At 41.9% G+C, this 19,550-nt stretch overlaps 1 long non-coding RNA gene across 1 annotated transcript in view; it reads left to right on the top strand.

Annotated features, from left to right (window-relative positions):
• Nucleotides 1-19,550, top strand: part of LOC310634413 — a 486,982-nt gene that overhangs the window by 467,102 nt on the left and 330 nt on the right. The gene's annotated exons all lie outside the window — the stretch shown is intronic.

Below are 19,550 nucleotides of genomic sequence, written 5' to 3'. Positions count from 1 at the left end.
CCAGGTTTAGGATTGCAGTCCTGCTTATAATGGCATATGGACATACAATATGATGTTTTTTAATCTGTCTGTTCAAAATAGTGCGAAACAAATACCAGTTCTTAAAAAAGAATACTGAATTTATTAGTGCATTAAATATTTATTAGACTATTGAATCTCTGTAAATGAATCATGCACAGCTGAATTTCTTACATGAAACTTTAAATTAATTTGTGCTACACATGTGGAGTTGGCAAGTGAATAACATCCCTCCCTTTGGCTTTTCACCCAAAAGAAAATAGAAATTGTGCTGGTTATAATATCTGATATATTAAAGTACTTACTCATTAGCGACTGGTGGAGGCCGTACTGGGTAAAGAAGAAAAAGGGAAAAGTCAAAGAGTATGACTGCCATTTTCATCGGAGAGCATTTTGACCTATTTTTCAAATCAAGGGAAATCAATATAATTATTTCTACATAAAAAAGGTTGTATTAGGTTTCCATTATATTGTTAACTTTAAAATATCATTATAAATGGTTGGAAAAATGAAATAATGGGTAGGAATGGAAATTGTACTATTATTAATGTCGAACATATGAAGCCCAACAACCTGTTGTTTACAAAATATTAAAGATTGTTATTGTAAAAAATTAATAAAATATACATTAAAAATTTGTATTATATTTCCATTTATATTTTACCCTTTAAAATATCACTATTCACCCCAAATCTAACGGTTCAGTTTAGAGCCCCCCTGTGCAGATCATATGAATTTAAAAGGACCCACCTACAGTCTTGAAACGTGTAAGGGGAAAAAGGTAGGTATGAGCTGATTGTTTTTTTTATTATTATTGAAAAGTTTTACAGTACATTTTATCTTTAACAATCCCCCCCACCCCTCCCTAACCCTCCCTATCCCTCCCCCCATTCCCCCCTCCCCCCCCGACTTCCCAGAGCTAAGTACAAGGTATAAAAACAAAGAACAATCATAAATATCCATATGCTAACAACAATAAACTATTAATTCTATCGCCCTCTAGCTCATATAAAATGACTACAAGCAATACTAATATTACATATAAAAAGAAAAAAAATTAATTTAATTTAATTTAATAACATTTATATACCGCCCTTCTCCCTGAGGACTCAGGGCGGTTCACAGGGCAGAATAAAATACCCAATACAAACATTAAAAAGAGATTAAACAGTTGCCCTAATTAAAACAATAGAAGTACAATTCTAAAAACCCCAAGATAAAATTAAGAGACCAAAGATAAAACAACCCCACCGATCCCCATCAGGCTAGGCCAGCTTGTACAAACAAAAATGTCTTGAGATCGCGACGAAAGGAGCGAAGATCGGGCGCCATCCGGAGCTCTACCGGTAGCTGATTCCACAGCTCCGGAGCGCCCACAGAGAAGGATCTCCCCCTGGGGGCCACCAATCGACATTCTCTGATCGGTGGCACCCTGAGGAGGCCCTCTCTGTGGGAACGCACAGGGCGCAGGGAGCTTGATGCCGGCAGCAGATGTTCCCTAAGGTACTCCGGCCCCATGCCATGGAGGGCTTTAAACACCGTTACCAGTACCTTGAATCTCACCCGGAAGACAACTGGCAACCAATGCAGCTCACGGAGCAGAGGTGTAACGTGGGAGTATCGGGAGACTCCCAACACAACTCTCGCGGCTGCATTCTGTACCAGTTGGAGCTTCCGGGTGGTCCTCAAGGGCAGCCCCATGTAGAGAGCGTTGCAGTAGTCCAGACGAGAGGACACGAGCGCATGAGTGACCGTGCACAAATCATCCCGGCTAAGATAGGGCCGCAACTGGCGCACCAGGCGAACCTGGGCGAAGGCCCCCCTAGTCACAGCTCCTATATGGTCTTCCAAGGTGAGCCGTGAATCTAGGAGGACTCCCAAGTTGCGAGCCCTATCTACGGGGGGTAATAGTTCACCCCCCATAGCCAGAGGTGGAATGTCCAAATACCTGTAGACCCGGGATGAAGGTATGCAAAGCCACTCAGTCTTGTCGGGGTTGAGTTGAAGTCTGTTCCTCCCCATCCAGACCCGAACCGCCTCCAGGCAACGGGACATCACGTTGAGGGCATCACTGGGGTGGTTTGGGGTCGAAAAGAAAAGTTGGGTATCATCAGCGTACTGATGATACCCAACTCCAAAGCCACGAATGATCTCACCCAGCGGTTTCATGTAGATGTTGAACAGGAGAGGCGAGAGGACCGACCCCTGAGGAACTCCACAAATGAGAGACCTCGCGGTCGACCTCTGCCCCCCTGCCAACACTGACTGCGAACGTCCCAAGAGATAGGAGGAGAACCACTGTAAAACTGTGCCTCCCACTCCCAGTCCCCTGAGACGCCGCAGCAAGATACCATGGTCGATGGTATCGAAAGCCGCCGAGAGGTCTAATAGGACTAGAACAGAGGAATGCCCCCTGTCCCGAGCCCTCCAGAGATCATTCACCAGCGCGACCAATGCCGTCTCCCTGCTGTGCCCGGGCCTGAAACCCGATTGGTACGGGTCTAGATAATCCGCTTCATCCAGGACCAGAGGGAGCTGATGCGCCACCACACTCTCAACAACCTTCGCAAGAAAGCGAAGGTTGGAGACAGGATGAAAGTTGTTCAATACAGCTGGGTCCAGGGCAGGCTTCTTGAGGAGAGGCCTCACCACCGCCTCCTTCAAGACGGCGGGGAAGATACCCTCACTCAGAGAAGCCGATATAACTGCCTGGAACCAGCTGTGTGTCCTCTCCCGGGCTGCATAGACCAGCCAGGAAGGGCACGGGTCCAATAAACATGTGGTGGTGCTCAGCCTCCCCATGATCCTGTCCACTTCCTCCGGAGTCACAGAATCAAACTCCTCCCAGGTGAAATCGACAAGACCGCCCGTGTCCTGATCGTCAGACTCTGCCCAGTCAGAGTCCAGACCGGTCCGAATCCGAGCGATTTTGTCCGACAGATGTTGGTTAAACTCCTCGGCACGACCCTGCAAGGGATCCTCCCTCACCTCCTGATTTAGGAGGGAGCGAGTCACCCTAAACAGGGCGGCTGGGCGATTATCTGCGGACGCGATAAGGGTGGCGAAGTGGTTAGACCTCGCCTCCCTTATCGCAGCGAGATAAGACCTAATGTAGGCTCTTAGTCGCAATCGGTCGGATTCGGATTGGCTGGACCTCCAACCGCTCTCTAGGCCCCGTCTCCGACGCTTCATCTCCCGGAGCTCCGCAGAGAACCATGGAGCTCGACGGGATCTGCACCGGGTCAGGGGCCGCAGGGGTACAACTCGGTCAAGAGCCTCAGTGGCCGTCCTTTCCCAGGCTTCCACTAAGGCATCGGCCGAGCTGTGAGCAAGGGGGGCAGGTGGGGACCCCAGCACCGCCTGGAACCTCTGGGGATCCATTAAGCGTCTGGGGCGGTACCATTTAAGTGGTTCCAAACACCCACGGCGGGGGGTGGCAAAACGGAAGACCAGCCGCAGGAGATGATGATCGGTCCATGACAGGGGCATAATAATTGGAGAGCCCCCACCAAGATCATCTAACCACCGTCCAGACAAGAAAACTAGGTCAAGGGTGTGGCCTCCTTCATGAAAGAAAAAAGAAAAGAAAACTTATTCAAATGCTAAATGAAACTTTTTAGTCCCATATTTGTTCTGGATATAATCGATCCACTTTTTCCACTCCATAATATAACGTTCTTGCGAATGATCTTTCAAGTAAGCCGAAATCTTTGCCATTTCCGCCAGGTCAGAAACCTTTAGAGTCCATTCTTCTATAGTCAGCAGTTCCTCCTTTTTCCAATATTGACCTATTAAGAGTCTTGCTGCTGTAATTAAGTTCAACATCAACTTAATGTCCACAACAGTAGCATCTGTAATTATGCCCAGCAAAAACAATTGCGGACAAAACTTTATCCTTTGCTTAAAGATCTTCTGCATATTCCACCAAATTTTTATCCAAAAAGCCTTAACCTTTTTGCAGGTCCACCATATATGAAAATACGTTGCATCTTCACCACCACGCCTCCAACATTTAGGTTGATAATTCGGATACATACTTGCAAGCTTTTTAGGATCTAAATGCCATCTATAAAACATTTTATAAAAGTTCTCTCTTAGGTTTTGGGCTTGCGTAAATTTTACATTCCTCACCCAGATCTTTTCCCACGTGTCCATTGTAATAACTTCTTGAATATTCTGGGCCCATTTTATCATACAGTCTTTAACAAGTTCTGTTTCTGAGTCAATATCTATCAATGCAAGATAAATCCGTTTGATATGTGCTGGACCCTGGTTTCTAATTTGCTTTATCAAATTTTCATCAGTCATTGAGAAACCAATTTTCTGATCTTCTTTCCACCTGGCACGTAATTGAGTATATTGGAACCAAGTTTGAACGATCTTCTCATCTCGCAAGAGATTGTACGGCTTCAAACACCAGACGTTCCTTTCCAAGCTTAAGATCTCCTTATACATAGTCACATCATGTTTGAAGCCAACATTTATATTTTCTATTGCATGTTTCGGGATTGCCCACAACGGCATCTTGTAGTCTAACTTATGTCTATACTTCTTCCAAACTCTCAACAATGCCTGTCTTAAAATATGCACTTTAAACACATTATCAACCTTCTTATCATACAACAAATATGCATGCCAGCCAAATAACAAGTCGTGGCCCTCAAGATTTAATAATCTCCCTTGTGTCAAATTAATCCAGTCACTTATTCCTGACAACGCAGCAGCTTCATAATATAATTTAAGATTAGGCATTTTAAGACCACCTCTTTCACGAGTATCCTGCATAATCTTAAGTTTAACTCGTGGCCTTTTCCCTGCCCACACAAATTTATTGATACCCCACCTACAGTCTTGAAACGTGTAAGGGGAAAAAGGTAGGTATGAGCTGATTGTTGAGGAAGTGACCGTAGGAGAGGCAATGCTCTAGAGAGGATTGCTTTGATTAATTCAGGCAAAAAAAGAGACACACAAAAGGGATAAAACTCTAGAACAGTATCAAAAACACTGTTTGCTTCTCGCTTCCCAGAAGATTCTGAGGGTAAGTAACACATTGTACTCTGACATACTTACTTAAAACTTTGAATTTTTGAATCAGACCTGTTCAAAGGTGGAAAAAAATAGAGATGGTGCTTGTCACTCATCCCCAGGACTATTTCAGATTATAGCACCACATTCAATGAATTGATAACACTATTTTGAAGAAAAAAGGGGATGTCATTCTTCAGTGTATCACAGCTGAAAAACAACTGTCCAACATTTCACCTGTACACCCTTCCTACATCCCAAGAACACAGGATGAAAGAATGAGCAGAAATGCGTCTAATATTGATGGCTGAAGTGGTGCCCAAACTGAGTCCATTCCTTCCTGATGAATCTGATGGGCTGAAAGGGAAACTGACAGTGTTTGGAAGAATGTATTGATATTCATTGCAATAATGCAGAAGGAAGTTTAGATGGTGGTAAAATGATGGAATCAAGAGAGATTCAAATCAGAATAATATATGGCATTCATTAGTAACATGGTAATTATTAATAATTTTAATATAGTGGTAGTGTTTGTTTCATTTTGTTCAGTTGAGTCTGTTCATTTTTATGTCTTTTATTCCTTTTTGGAACAAAAAGCTGGAATGTTGCAGCATCTCCAGGGTCTTGTGATTTACATTCAGATGCTTGGCAACTGATTCATAAACAGCAAACATTACAAACCAAAAAAAGGAAAGAAATCCAGTTGCTACAACTCAACTTCCAGACAACACTATCTGGATGACTGAGAATTTTCATCAACTCCCAATGGAAGTTTAAAAGATATTTATCTATCTTCTGTGCAAATCAACCATAATTTCACATCCGGCCTTTAAAACTCATACGCACACATTCCTCGCTAGAAGCATTCAGAGAAGAAAGCCCATCTTAGGAAGACTTAAAAGAGAATTGTCACATATTTATGATTTGGTTATGACTGATTGCCAACTCACTCCAAGGACCTTCCTCATCCTCCCATCAGGAGCAGAGGGAATAGCAATGGCAGCGTCTTACCTGTGGCTGGCAAGGCAAAGGCGACAGCTGCCAGCACAAAGAGAATCCAGACTTTCATGATCTGTGGAATTGTGGCAGATCTACACACTATTAACTTCTCAGCAAAAGGAAATTAGAAATTTTATGGAGTAATTGTACAATAAGCTCCCTTTTTAAAGGATTAAGCATCAATGAAAACAATGGGCAGAACCAGTTGATGGCAAGGGGAAGGAAATAACTTCTAGGATGAAGAAGAAACTTTATGGTTCGTGAAGTTCTGGCAAATCTACACATGATTTAATCCTCAGAGCAAGTTTAGGGAAATCACAAATGTCACCGAGAATTTGTCCACTGACTTTTTTTTTATTTAAAGAATGAAGCACCAATCCAAAAAAGTTTATGGCCTACCCCAGCTGGATTGCCCCATTAGGAAAGAAAGACTCTGAACTCTATTTGGTTGGATGTGATAGGCTCTTTTTCTAAAGGGTGCTTGTTAGGCTAGAACTAAAATTCCCACGAGAAAACATACAGGCTTTTCCCTTCAATCCAACCTTCCCCCCACCCAGCCAGTCCATTTCCAGATAATGGAAGGAGGTCTAGGTGCTACTGTGTACTGATTTATTGTAAGCAACCTCAGTGAAAGGAAGGAGGTCACTCAATTGTCCTGTTTATAATTAATATAACACCTGAGATATTGCTCACAACATCCATTCATTTCCAGATGATGTGAGAAGCACACTCACAACTTCTCTTCATTTCCGGATGACATGAGGAGCTAAGCCTATGAGTGGTCCCCAAAGGTTTTAAGAACTCTTGCCAAAACCATGAAGTGAACTGGATGCCATGGTCCAAAATTATTCTCCCTGGGGCTCCGTGCAGTTTACAAATGTGCTATACGAACAGTTTGGCTAAGGTGCAAGTAGATGAGATTTTTTTGGCAGGGCACAAATTGTACTTGTACGAATGCTCATAGTAACTTTGATAAATGTTCTGTAAGAGATCAATATAATCTTCTGTCTGTTGCTCTTGCCTTCCCTGGGAGCAAGAGACAAGTATCCTGCCAGCTATAGAAATAACAAAACTATCATTGTTATTACATAATAAGAAGAAGCAACAGTCCTTAAACAACATGAGGAAGGGTGTAGTATGAAAGGAGACTCATACGAATCTTGAGTAGCTGTGTTGTTTATTGGTTAACGTTCACTCATATTGTTGTTGTTAGCTGCGAAGTCGTGTCCGACCCATCGCGACCCTATGGACAACATTCCTCCAGGCCTTCCTGTCCTCTACCATCTTCTGGAGTCCGTTTAAGCTCACACCTACTGCTTCAGTGACTCCATCCAGCCACCTCATTCTCTGTCGTCCCCTTCTTCTATTGCCCTCAATCTTTCGCAGCATTAGGCTCTTCTCCAGTGAGTCCTTCCTGCTCATTAGGTGGCCAAAGTATTTGAGTTTTAGCTTCAGGATCTGGCCTTCTAAAGAGCAGTCAGGGTTGATCTCCTCTAGGACTGACCGGTTTGATCGCCTTGCAGTCCAAGGGACTCACAGGAGTCTTCTCCAGCACCATAGTTCAAAGGCCTCAATTCTTTGCCGCTCAGCCTTTTTTATGGTCCAGCTTTCACTGCCATACATTGCAACTGGGAAGACCATAGCCTTGACTATACGCATTTTTGTTGACAGGGTGATGTCTCTGCTTTTTAGTGTGGTGTCTAGATTTGCCATGGCTTACCTCCCAAGGAGCAAGCATCTTTTAATTTCTTGGCTACAGTCCCCATCTGCAGTGATCTTGGAGCCCAGGAAAATAAAATCTGTCACTACCTCCATTTCTTCCCCATCTATTTGCCAGGAATTGAGAGGGCCGGATGCCATGATCTTGGTTTTTTTAATGTTAAGTTTCAACCCAAGTTTTGCATTCTTCTTCTTCACCCGCAACAAGAGGCTCTTTAGTTCCTCTTCACTTTCTGCCATTAGAGTGGCATCATCTGCATATCTTAGGTTGTTGATATTTCTTCCAGCAATCTTAATTCCAACTTTTGATTCATCTAGCCCTGCCTTTCTCATGATGTGCTCTGTTAAATAGGAAGGGTGACAGTATACTCATATATATATATGTCTTAAACAATAGCTTTAGCGGTTAAACATTAACAGTTTACATGCCATCCTGAAATTGGTTGTTTTTCCTTATCTATTGCTTATCCCTTTCAATTAATACAAGGATTAATATATGTTCCAGTTTCCTGCATTCCATAAGCTTATCTTTCTAATTTAAGATCTTGTTTTTCACATGTTATCTCAAGCACACTTTGTACACTTCCTCTGCAGTCCCTGTCTGAGGTTTGCCATCCAAGACAGGCAAGTGCAGAACATGTACTTCAAGATGGACTCAGGAAACATGCCTACAGAAGGGCCACACTAAGGCCATGGTCAGATAGGAAAAAAAGCTGTGTCTGGGATAGATTGTAACCTGACCAAGATTCTCAGGCAAGACCCTCCCTAATTCTCAAAAAGATAAGAGGAGGGAAGAAAGTAAAGCACAGTCAGACTTGAAAGATTCTGTTTCCATCAACTTAAAATAAAAGTAGCATTAGCATATGTAACTTAGGTTTACATTGCAAGGCAACAGAGACGTGACATCAACAATCAACCCTATTTTTATCTTCTCCTAGAAACACAACCTATATGGCATAAAGCCTGATTTATGTGTGCCAAGCTGTTTATGTAGGAAAATCAGAATGAACGTGCTAATTTGTTATAGGCTGTATCGCCATCCTGGCCTGCCCAAGAATTTTGATTGGTGCTTCATGCATTATAAATATGGAAACAAAGAGTAGAGCTCTGTGAGATTTTCTGTTGCCTTTACAGTGTTTGTCTTCAACATTTAAAGAACTTATTTAATTTATTCAATTTAGGTGCCACCTGACTCCAGCTTGCTAAATCTTACAGAATGTCACCAGTCACAATGCTTTCAGCCCTCCTTCTTCTGGCAGGAATTGCCTTTGCCTTCGTGTCTTCAGGTAAGCAAGTGACATTCAGATACTCCGGGGATGATTCCCCACAGCTAATTTGCCATGGGACAATTTTCTGAAAGACAATTCAGCAATTCAATTTAATTACTTAAAATAATTAAAAAATATATTAATTTTTGTCATTCACATTTCTTTTTGCCCTTCTTTTTTGCATTCTTCCTTCACTGATTCTATTTCTTTGATATTAGTGTAACTTTAATCCCATGGCAAGTTGTCATGCCTTGAGTTGGCCATGGTGAGATGGCCATGGCGAGTTGCCCTAAAGCTGATCCTGAGCAATTCAACTTTCTTCATTCAGGAAAACCCTGGAGAAGAAAAATACAATCGCCTGCCCCAGATACAAAAAAGCGAAGCATTCAGTTTCTGTATAAAAATGCCTTTAGCTATTTACTCAAGAATAAACATGGACCTCTTTTTTTTTTCCTTTCAAGGACCGTGTCTACTAAAACCTTGTGAGTATCTTATCTCATAAAATATTATAACTTTCACTCCTGAAATATTTGAAGGGCTGCACAACAAATCCCCATTGCTTACATTCCTTTTGAGGGTAGGATTGTTCAGGTGCCAGTTTTAAAACAGAGCCAAATTGGTGCATTGGTGAAAGACCAACACAGGAGACTGTGAATTCCAGTCCTGTCTTAGGAACAAAGCTAGTTGGGTGAACACGGGCCAGTCTCAGCCTTGGGAAGGAGGCAAAGGCAAACCACTTCTGAATCTTGTCAAGACACTTCCAGGGATGTATCCAGGCAGTTGCCAGCAATGTATTTTGACTCAAAGGTTCCACAAAACACTTGTTTTAAACGCACTCTTCTCGGACTGTCTCAATGTTGAACTCAGAGACAGGCAAATGGTACCAATTCAAACACTGGTCAATCCTATGAAGTCCAAGAGAAGAGGAACAATATGGATGAAGAATGGAAGGGTTGTAGTTCAGTAAGATCTGAATTCTGCAGTTAATTCTGCAGTTCTCATTTCATCAATACAGTCTTATAAAATCAAGATCCAGTATAAAGCTATTTTTTCTCATTATGCAAAGACATAGATGGGCAACCCACAGCTGCTGGGGTAAATAGACTAAGTCATTGTTTGAGGTCCTCTGAAATTCCTAAAGTTTGTGCTAATTTTATCAGGATTGGGTGGTGGAATATCCAGAAATATCTCAGGGTGACAGAGCTAGCAATATTTTTAGTATGGAGTGAATCTGTATGGGGGATGCTCCAATGGCCACAATTAAAAAAACGGTGAAAATTTTCATTAGAAATGAAGGTGAATATACAGGTTCCATGATAACATTACATGATCCAATCGTGGTCGGTCATCTGGACCAGAAGTTTGTTTTCTGAGCTTTCAGACCTATGCTGGACCCCATCCTCAGGCAACTTCTCTGTGTTCTCTGGGATGTTCGGTGTGTGTCGTATTTATATGGTAGCTGTTGAGTGCAGGTTTTTAGATGTAGAGAATCTTTTAGATTTAGATACTAGGACAAATTATGCACTCTAAAGATTGCTTGGAGGTGGGAGATACATCCAATATAATCTACTGTGTCCCCTGCATGGATTGCACCTGTAACTATGTAGGACAGATGGGAGGGAAGCTAACCACCAGATTGCAAGGACACAAGCAAGTGGTCAGACAAGAAGACCCGAACTCATTGGTAGCCTCATGCTGCAATAAACAAGGCCATACACTTAATTTGGCAGCTACTAAGATTGTTGGATGAGCAGGCACAAAAACAGCCAGGGGGTGACTGAAACAGGTCCCTCATCAGTCAACAAAAGTGCTGATTTACCACTAGCTTATCATGTACTTAGGAAGCGGGGGCTTGGCAGCATAAGGAAACTATAGCCAACAACTTGATACCCAGCCATCAACACCCCAATCTACATCTAAAAAGCTATACATAACAGCCATCATATAAATATCATACACACAACAGCCCAGAGTACACAGAGAAGTTCCCTGAAGATGTCCGAAAGCTTTTGTGCCTCTGGTGCCAGTGACCTACCCAAATTGGATCCTGAAAATTTCATTTCACAGGAATAATGGGTCCCTGATTTTGGGGGCATTCCTTAAATTAGTAAATATTAGGTACCTTGATTCAAAAAAATTGTTGTGGTATAATGCATTGTTTGGGTTAACTACAGGATACAGAAAGACAAACTAATAAACACCATTTGAGTTTTAGTATATTGATAGATATTAGAGCCGTGGCTGTTCAGTGGTTAGAATGCAGTATTGCAGATTAATTCTGCTGACTGTCAGCAATTCGATTCTCACTGGATCAAAGTTACTCTAGCATCCAACTTTTGAGGTCAGAAAAATAAGGGCCCAAATTGATGGGGGCAATATACTGACTCTGCAAACTGCTTAGAGAGGGCTCTAAAGCACTGTGATGCGGTATACAAATCTAAGTGCTATTGCTATTGCTATTCGAATATTTTGCTATAAGTAATATAATTGTAGTATTATAGTTGTAGTATTATTTTAAGCAGACTGTGTTTTTCTATTGTTGTGACTTACATGACGTTTACAGAGCATTTTATGGCCAATTCATGCAAAACTCCACGTAATCCCAAAGGGTTCACATACTTTTTCTTGCAACTGTAAGTTAAGTAGTTCTCAATAAGGTTAACATCCATTGACTCTATTTGTTTTTTTTTAATTTTGCCCTAGATGAACAGAATTTTTCTGTCATCGAAATGGCCATCCGTAAGTGTCCTTGGCTGCAAATTTGTGTTTTTTTACTATGAGATGTGTCTTTGCTGACAGGGGGAAGGCAGATGGAAGAAATCACAATATTCTTCACACCATCCATTGCTGATAGGTACATCACATCTGCATATCTTTGAGTCACTGGATCAAAGCTGGCTGACTTTTTTAACTCTATTTCATGGCCATTATTCAAGTGAGCTTTTTCACTAATAAAATGCCTTTTTAAAGCTTTGCACAAGCCCACAAGAGAATCCTTTTGCTAAAGTTAGCAATATCCTTCTTTCACCCTCATTACAAGGACAGACTGGATTCTGGCAGAGTTATCACTGAGCACAATTTCCGCACCTGCCTGCTTCTTTCACAGAGACATCAGCCATACTGTTACTGTCCTACTGCACAGGTCTATGTTTCCACTGAGTGTTGTCCTCTGGCATCATATTTTGTTTCCAAATTCTGTGCACCTGCATGAAAAAGCCTCCTACTATTCATTGCCATTGGAGACCATCAGGCTTGACATCCCCCAGCCCTTCACTGATGATTTTAGTCTGTAGACTCTCAGTTTTACATCTCTTCTGCAAAACTTTTACAGAGCATTGATAAGGATGTGCAGAGTACCTCTTGAGCTAACAAGAGCTTGCACAGAAAAAGAGGATACTGAGAGTAGTCAGGTTTATGCAGCAACCACACAGATACACTGAGGTGTGCAAAAAAGTTTTACTTGTGGAATAATACAATAGCACAGTCCAAGAAAAAATCAGTCCAGGTCATACACGAGTAAAGAGATGATAGCAAATAACAATAGCCCAAGGATTATCCAGTACAGAGTCTTCTTACCAGTCCGTAAGTCAAAACACAGTTCTTCAGGTTTAGCAAACAGTAGCAAACCCACAAACCACAATAATCAGCAAGTAACAGCAAACGTAACAGAGAGAATAACAGAAAGAAGCTATGTCTCTAGCTCCCTCTTATGGCCGTTGGAAAAACAGCGTTGGCCAATCATCACACATTTAAAGTGATACAATACAGTTTCTATTACAACAATGCAATCATAGTTTATATATATTGCCAGCCCAACCAGTTAGGCCATAGTCATCTACCTAACAAGCATGACACACAGCTGGGTTTCATTTATAACTCTCACTGCTCCATCTGTAAAGTCCACATTCATACTCTTAACAATTATTCAGCATGTTCATTTGGTTGCATGTTAGAGCTGTCAACCTTATATTCTCTTAACTTTTACTTTCTGCTAATCATATACAAAATAATATGATATTGCAATTATTTGGAATACAACTATTTTTCATTGTTGTCAAAACAACTTTAAACAGGCCTGAGTAGGAAATGCAGCTGTACTCTCTGACGATTTGTTTTTTCTTCCATCAATCTGTTGTATTTGATTGCAGTGTAACCACAAGTAAGTACCTTAACCCATGACATCCATTCCCAGGGTCATATTTTCTTGTGAAGAAAAAAAGAAGAGAGAGAGATTTGAGGAAAAGGCCCTGTTTTAATACACAGCAGGAATCATTTGGAATGTTTCCCTGTCAGAAATCTCCCTGCCTGTTTTGTACAGTTGAATAAAGCAGGAACGAGATCCTACAGTCCCAGGGATCTCTGTCCTATGATGCTTTTCATCACTCTCCATCACTCTTTTGAAAAGTCAACAGGGTGATTCTTCAGGCAGATTCTCCCCATTTGAAGTGGAAAATATTACATAATAAACCACTCAGATAGTCTTTTGTTGTTTTGTTGTTTCAAATTAAGTGAATCGAGATTTAATTTCCTGGTAGCCTGGTAGAAAAAAAATAGTAAACTGCCATACATGATACTCTACGGCTATGCTGGGGCCATACCCTTATTGTATCTTTACATATATATTATACTCCTTGTGACCAGTGACATCTAGAGACACTTGCCATTTAAGGAATCATTACCTGAGGCCCAGAGAAAGTAAAAAGTGTTCCTCAAGTCACTGGGGAAAGAACAAATGGACAGCAGGCTTGACCCCTCGGCTTGCTAATTGAACTTTAGACTCTCAGACAAAACAAGCAATGGGGTGGAACACTTGATATTCAGAAACCCTCCTTCACCATGACCTTTGCTGACTAGGGGTGGGTGGAAGAAGGCTGAAAGATCAAATCTCTAGATAAGATAGATAGATAGATAGATAGATAGATAGATAGATAGATAGATAGATATAGATATAGATATAGATATATTTCTCTCTCTCTTCCACAGCTGTCGACAGTGGTGACCATATCAAAAATCTTCTTGGTAGCAGTTGACTTCTCAGGAATCATTACAGATGAAGAACACTTCATTCAATTTCCCTACAAAAGAAATTAAGAAATAAAATACGAATGATTCTATCAATAAAACTGTAACTATGTGTAGCCTCCAAAGTCTCTGAAAAAAGCTTCTTTACTCTTTGTATCCAATGGGAGCTGCCACAAACAAGATCTTACGTTAACCATGTCAAAGGAATTTCTCAATGGAGCTTTTCAGAAAGAATGCTGTCATTGCAATCCAATGCCAAGATTTGTCCTAAAAACCTGTCTCAGCTCAGAAATGGTGTGCAAATTCAGAATATTCTGAAAATTACTCAAAGGTGTACCCCCACCCCCCAATTGTTAGGGATAGACCTTTTAAATAACGTATAGGGAACAAGGAAATTTTTTGTTCAGAGGCACTAAATATGTGCAAAATATGCCAGATGCTAAATGTACTTGCCAAAATGTTGGAATGGATTTCTCCTTGAATATATACCAGATGTACACAGGTTGATTTAGGAAGAGGTCCATGTCCCTGCTCTTATATTATCTACAAAGTTCCCAAATTAGTTACAGACTATCATCATTGTTCTTAATTTTTTTTAATCATATATTATTCTATGCTGCTCTCACTCTTACTAAGTCTGGTGTGGTACTCCAGGTGTGAACATAGAAATCTGAAACCTTCTCCTGTTAGCCCATGTTGGTCAGTCCAGTTTCTGCAGATTTCCATTGGCTCCAGTGGACAATCCAGTATGCAAAACCATTCAAAATATTGTCAGAGTCATACCTCATCCTTAACTTTATAAAGTGTTCACCAGATTCATAAATCTGCTTTCAAAGCAGACATGTAGGGCAGAATTCCCGAATGAATGATTGCTGCAGAGGGAGGAAACAGAAGAAATATGTCACTTTACACTATGTCACCAAGCTACCATGCATACTTTAGCTGTTTCTTTAATTCTATGATTCTGTAGAGCTGTACCACTGTCCTTTCCACGACACCAAATGCCTTTAGAATTCATGCCTTTAATGAAATGCAGAAAGTTCAATGTTGTGCAGTGACTGCTTTCTGATTTCCCCTCCTTCCTCAGTTAAATATAGGTACCTCCCTGCATCCTTCAAGCTGCCGTTGATCTTTACACGGGTTTGGATCAGTTCTTGTGGTGTGGCAGCACATTCAGCTGGGGCCAACTTTGCCTACTGCATCGGAAAGCCCTTCCCAGAACTCAGCTAGGAATTCTGCCTCATTCCAGGCCAAGTCCTGAGAAGTTGAACTTGCAGGTATCTGGAGCAGGGAGTGGTCCATCCTACCTCTTTACCCCCATAGTTGGGTTGTTCAGTTTGCTTTCTTGGACTCGATGGCATTTTCAAAGGTTTGAAAAGGCTTCTCTCTACAGATTCACCTGTTCTGTAAGATGGGGCTTTTGAAACCAAGATAAGGTGTCCCTTATGCGGATTCAGGATCCATGAACAGGCTCACCACTCTTAGCTGAAGGACTCTGCTCGTCTGCTATTTATATTTTGCATTATGCCTGGACAACATTTTCATGTGTTTAATCAATTCAGTCCCAAAGCAATGAAGAAAGTGGACATAAAGAAGACTGGGCTGAAATCTACAAGTGGGACTGAAGAAAGAGGCTTTGGGGAAGTTCTAGGGACTTATCACAAGAAAAGATTAATATCAGTGAAACACTAGGTGATGTAATAAAGCATAAAGGTGCATAAATGGAATGCTTAGTGAATGCTTCAACATGAATACATGCGACATTTTATGTGTCATTTCACACAATTTTGCTATATCTTTCAGGAAGGCTTATGATCATGTTGATGATCATTACATTTTTAATACACTGTGTGCTTATATCTAAGAAATATATATGAAACAATCAATATCTTTATTACAATTGTTCCCCACCCTTTACTACCAACAACTTCAGTAAAAGGAGGAAAAGTTTAATACAATCATTAATTATTGGGATAATAATAATAATAATAATAATAATAATAATAATAATAATAATAATGATGATGATGATGATGATGATGATGATGATGATGATGATGATGATGGGACAATAAAACAGAAAACCTAATTAAAATCGTTTAACTTGGGGTGAACATATTTGGCCATCTAACATGTAGCAATAGGGTTAGCATCATTCAAAAAAATAATAAACATAAAAATGTATCTGCATGGTCGTCTTTTGGAAACGATTGGGGCATTCAGAGGCCATCTTGGGGCATTGCAGAAGGGAATGTGAATATGAGAGTGAATATGAGAATGTGTGCAAGAGTTTCTACCTCCCTGCAATCACAAGGGCAAAGTCTCTGTGAATAAGGGGCCCCATGAAATCTTCCCTCCAGTAGAACTGATGGGAGGGGATCAAATCTGGCTCTAGAAAAGGCCCATCTATATTTGCTCAATGTTAAATTCTGTAAGTACCGCACAATATACAGCTTGTGACTGTCTGGATTTGATTTGCTCAGGATACAGGATACAATCACTTCTAGCAGTTGTCAGAGCTCCTTGACACACCCCTGGGTCCAACAAAAAACAAGCCATTGAGTTCACAGGTGGTTAGTTTATTTACGGTATGCTCTGCCATGCAGTATTCAAACAAACAGCAAACAAAGTCAGCGCTGGGAGCAACCGCCTCCCAGCACTCTAAATAGACACCTCCCGGCCGGCCCCACCCCCCACCCCCCAAGCCAGCATCTGGCGTGAGCACCAGTATGACAGCAAGGCAAGGAAGCAAGGCAGGATTTTAGCTCCCCGCCGTTTCTCCGTGCCAATCGGCTGCTCAGAAGGACAGCCTCACGGCTGCATTCCACAGTGTCCCCCTTCCAGCATACAAGTACGAGGGAGGGAAAGGCTGTCGCTGCCATCTCTGCTGCTGGTCCCATCCGCTGCCTCTGTATGCCTCTGTCCGGTGATCTTGTCCCCCCTTCCCCCTCCCATTAGTGGCAAGCCCACAGGGGCTTGAGAGCAGTTTTTAACACATTTGTGGTAGTGAGGATAGTGATATATTCATCATTTAGATGTTAGCTTGTGGTCACCATCAAGGACTTGGAAGTGATGTACCCAGGTACTTGATGCCATAATACAGTGGAGTTGTGAAATGCTGTTATTGGACGTTTTTGTTATATTATGCCAAAATAGGGAAGGGTTTTTGGACTTTGTGCCTTTGATTACCTGTCAATGTTTTTTTCACTATGAGAACCACTCGGAAGCTTCAGCTGATACAGAGTGCAGCTGCACGAGTTCTTTTGGGGGTCTCCCGATACTCCCATATTACACCTCTGCTCCGTGAGCTGCACTGGCTTCCAGTTGCCTTCCGGGTGAAATTCAAGGTGCTGGTCATGACATACAAAGCCCTACATGGCATGGGTCCGGATTACCTACGGGAGCACCTACTGCCGGCGTCAACGTCCCTCCGTCCTGTACGTTCCCACAGAGAGGGCCTCCTCAGGGTACCACTGGTCAGAGAATGTCGGCTGGTGACCCCCAGGGGGGACAGCATTCTTGGTGGGTGCGCCAATCCTTTGGAACCGCTTACCAGCTGAACTCCGGATGGCCCCCGACCTTCGCTCCTTCCGGCGTGATCTAAAAACCTATCCATTCGAACAAGCCGGCCTGGCCTGATGGATTTAGGTTTTAATATTATTTAACTAATGTATTCTTATTTTATTGCCCTGTACACCACCCTGAGTCCTTCAGGAGAAGGGCGGTATATAAATAAATAAATAAATAAATAAATAAATAAATAAATAAATAAATAAATAAATAAATAAATAATGATATTCTTTCTTTCTGCACAAGGTCTGATATTGTCTTTTCTGCTCCTTTAGAATTTGGGTGGATTCTGGTCAGAATTTGGGTGGATTCTGGTCAGTTCACCTTGAGCCCATTAATTAGGATTCCAGTAGTGCTGCTTTGTGGCCATATAGGCTTTATCAAACCATACCTTACAATAGTGCTCAAACTGCAACTCAAAACCCACTTATATATCATCGGGTGCCGGGTGGCTGTGGCCCATTTGGTGGGCATGACTAATTGTGTGGTTCAATCAATCAATCAATCAACTTTGCGAGATCATCTTTTTTCCCACGAAAAGTTGAAATTGATTGATTGATTGAACCTTTTTTTTTGCACACGGCAGTGGAGGCCTAAAGTGAAAAGGTTTTATAAAACCCAGCTGAAGGCCTACGACTGGGACGAGGGTGCGGGTGCCCACAGAGAGGGCTATGTGTGCTCCCCATTGGGCCATCAGCTGGGACAGTCTGAGTTCTCTTGCCATTCTGGGGAGATGGGTTGAACTCAACAAGCTCCTCTTCCTCTAGGGCCATCTCTCGGGTTTTCTCAGGTGGCATTGCCAGCTTCTAGGTGGGTCCTGACATTGTCTTCTAGGCTGGGTGAGTACCTCAGCATATTTTTAAATTGCTAACAAAGAATTAAGGGAGACTGATATGCATTTCAAACTTATTAGTTTTCATCAGTCAGCCATACCCTTCTGAGATTCGAACCTGGGCTGATTGCACATTAGGCAGTTGTTTTCGCCTCTAGGCCACAGGCTCTCTCTCGCTTTGTTAGCTGAGAAACAAGGGGAGATATGTGTCAAATGCTTGTTAACTATTTAGATTATCTTGCTAGGCCCCAAACATGGGACAAATCTTTATTTCCTGTGTCAGCCTAACCTGAAGGCCATCGACAGGCAGTAGTCACACCGGTGACAGCTCATATTTGTGTAAATTTTTAAATTGCTAACAAAGAATTAAGGGAGACTGATATGCATTTCAAACTTATTAGTTTTCATCAGTCAGCCATACCCTGCTGAGATTCGAACCTGGGCTGATTGCACATTAGGCAGTTGTTTTCACCTCTAGGCCACAGGCTCCCTCTCGCTTTGTTAGCTGAGAAGCAAGGGGAGATATGTGTCAAATGCTTGTTAACTATTTAGATTACCTTGCTAGGCCCCAAACATGGGACAAATCTTATGGCTGACTGATGAAAACAAATAAGTTTGAAATGCATATCAGTCTCCCTTTAATTCTTTGTTAGCAATCTAATTAAAAAAAATACACACACACACACACACACACACACACACACACACACACATATACACATGTATATGTTTTCTGAGGTTTTCACGGCTGCAACATCAGCCACTTTAAACCCCTCCAAACCACACAATAAGCAAACTGACACCCACTATAAAAACATGGCACCACCACAAACACGGAGCCGAACAAAAGCAGCACAACTCACCAGTTCAGGTCTAAGGCTGGCAGCTGAGACCAGCCCATCCACTCAAAACACATCCCCACCCAATCAGAACACAGCCCCCATTCAAAACACACTCCCACCCAATCAGAACACAGCTAACCCCCCACCCAATCAGAGCATACCTCCACCCACAGAACACACCCCCTCTGGCAGTTTAAAAAAGAGGAACAAACAGCCACTACCACACACTTCTCCCAGAAGAACGAAGCTGAAGCC

This window comes from Vipera ursinii, assembly GCF_947247035.1.
Source record: "Vipera ursinii genome assembly, chromosome: 2".
NCBI lineage: Eukaryota > Metazoa > Chordata > Lepidosauria > Squamata > Viperidae > Vipera > Vipera ursinii.
This window is presented reverse-complemented; position numbering and strand designations above follow the sequence as displayed.